Here is a 2379-nt window from a genome sequence, read left to right as displayed (position 1 = left end):
CTCTCTGTCTGTTTTTTTCTGTCTGTCAGTCTGTCTGACTGTCTGTCTGTCTGTCTGTCTGTCTGTCTGTCTGTCTGTCTGTCTGTCTGTCTGTCTGTCTGTCTGTCTGTCTGTCTGTCTGTCTGTCTGTCTGTCTGTCTGGCTTTCTGTGTGTCTGTCTGTTTTTTCTGTCTGGCTTTCTGTCTGTCTGTCTGTTTTTTCTCTCTGTCTGTTTTTTCTGTCTGTCTGTCTGTCTGTCTGTTTTTTCTGTCTATCTGTCTGTCTGTCTGTTTTTTCTGTCTGTCTGTCTGTCTGTCTGTCTGTCTGTCTGTCTGTCTGTCTGTCTGTCTGTCTGCCTGTCTGTCTGTCTGTCTGTCTGTCTGTCTGTCTGTCTGTCTGTCTGTCTGTCTGTCTGTCTGTCTGTTAGTCTGCCTTTCGGTCTGTCTGTCTGTCTGTCTGTCTGTCTGTCTGTCTGTCTGTCTGTCTGTCTGTCTGTCTGTCTGTCTGTCTGTCTGTCTGTCTGTCTGTCTGTCTGTCTGTCTGTTAGTCTGTGTGTCTGTCTGTCTGTATGTCTGTATGTTAGACAGGCAGACATTTGCTTTGCTGGATTACATCTCTGATTAATCCGCGCGCGCGTGTTTGTGTGTGTATGTGTGTAATCACTTAGTTATATTCACCTAGTTGTGCTTGCGGGGGTTGAGCTCTGCTCTTTCGGCCCGCCTCTCAACAAACTTTTTCTACTATTACTACTATTTTTTTCCACACCACACACACGTACACACACACGCACACATATACCTCAGGAAGCAGCCCGTGACAGCTGACTAACGCCCAGGTACCTATTTACTGTTATGTAACAGGGGCATAGGGTGAAAGAAACGCTGCTAATCGTTTCTCGCTGTCGCCCGGGATCGAACCCGGGACCACAGGATCACGTGTCCAGCGTAATGTCCGCTCCCTTGTGTGTATGTGTGTGTGTGTGTGTATGTTTGTGTGTGTACTAACCTAGTTGTACTCACCTTGTTGTGTTTGCGGGGGTTGAGCTCTGGCTCTTTGGTCCCGCCTCTCAACCGTCAATCAACAGGTGTTCAGGATCCTGAGCCTATTGGGCTCTATCATATCTACACTTGAAACTGTGTATGGAGTCAGCCTCCACCACATCACTTCCTAATGCATTCCATTTGTCAACCACTCTGACACTAAAAAAGTTCTTTCTAATATCTCTGTGGCTCATTTGGGCACTCAGTTTCCACCTGTGTCCCCTCTAGTGCGTGTGCCCCTTGTGTTAAACAGCCTGTCTTTATCAATCCTGTCGATTCCCTTGAGGATCTTGAATGTGGTGATCATGTCCCCCCCTAATTCTTCTGTCTTCCAACGAAGTGAGGTTTAATTCCCGTAGTCTCTCCTCGTAGCTCATACCTCTCAGCTCGGGTACTAGTCTGGTGGCAAACCTTTGAACCTTTTCCAGTTTAGTCTTATGCTTGACTACATATGGACTCCATGCTGGTGCTGCATATTCCAAGATTGGTCTGACATATGTGGCATATAATGTTCCGAAAAATTCCTTACACAAGTTTCTAAAGGCCGTTCTTATGTTAGCCAACCTGGCATATGCTGCTGCTGTTATCCTCTTGATATGAGCTTCAGGGGACAGGTCTGGCGTGATATCAACCCCCAGGTCTTTCTCTCTCTCTGACTCTTGAAGTAATTCATTTCCCAAGTGATACCTTGTATCTGGTCTCCTGCTTCCTACCTCTATCTTCATTCCATTACATTTGCTTGGATTAAACTCTAACAGCCAATTGTTCGACCATTCCTGCAGCTTGTCCAGGTCTTCTTGAAGCCTCAAGCTGTCCTCCTCTGTCTTAATCCTTCTCATAATTTTGGCGTCGTCAGCAAACATTGAGAGGAATGAGTCTATACCCTCTGGGAGAACATTTACGAATATCAGAAACAGGATAGGTCCAAGTACAGAGCCCTGTGGGACTCCACTGGTGACTTCATGCCAGTCTGAGGTCTCACCCCTCACTGTAACTCTCTGCTTCCTATTGTTTAGGTACTCCCTTATCCACTGGAGCGCCCTACAAGTTACTCCTGCCTGTTTCTCCAGCTTATGCATCAACCTTTTATGAGGTACTGTGTCAAAGGCTTTCCGACAGTCCAAAAAAATGCAGTCCGCCCACCCTTCTCTTTCTTGTTTAATCTTTGTCACCTGATCGTAGAATTCTATCAAGCCTGTAAGGCAAGATTTACCCTCCCTGAACCCATGTTGATGGGTTGTCACGAAGTCTCTTCTCTCCAGATGTGTTACTAGGTTTTTTCTCACAATCTTCTCCATCACCTTGCATGGTATACAAGTTAAGGACACTGGCCTGTAGTTCAGTGCCTCTTGTCTGTCAC

Source organism: Procambarus clarkii, chromosome 5, assembly GCF_040958095.1.
Source record: "Procambarus clarkii isolate CNS0578487 chromosome 5, FALCON_Pclarkii_2.0, whole genome shotgun sequence".
Lineage (NCBI taxonomy): Eukaryota > Metazoa > Arthropoda > Malacostraca > Decapoda > Cambaridae > Procambarus > Procambarus clarkii.
The sequence above is the reverse complement of the archived record's forward strand: the minus strand, read 5'-3'. Positions refer to the sequence as shown.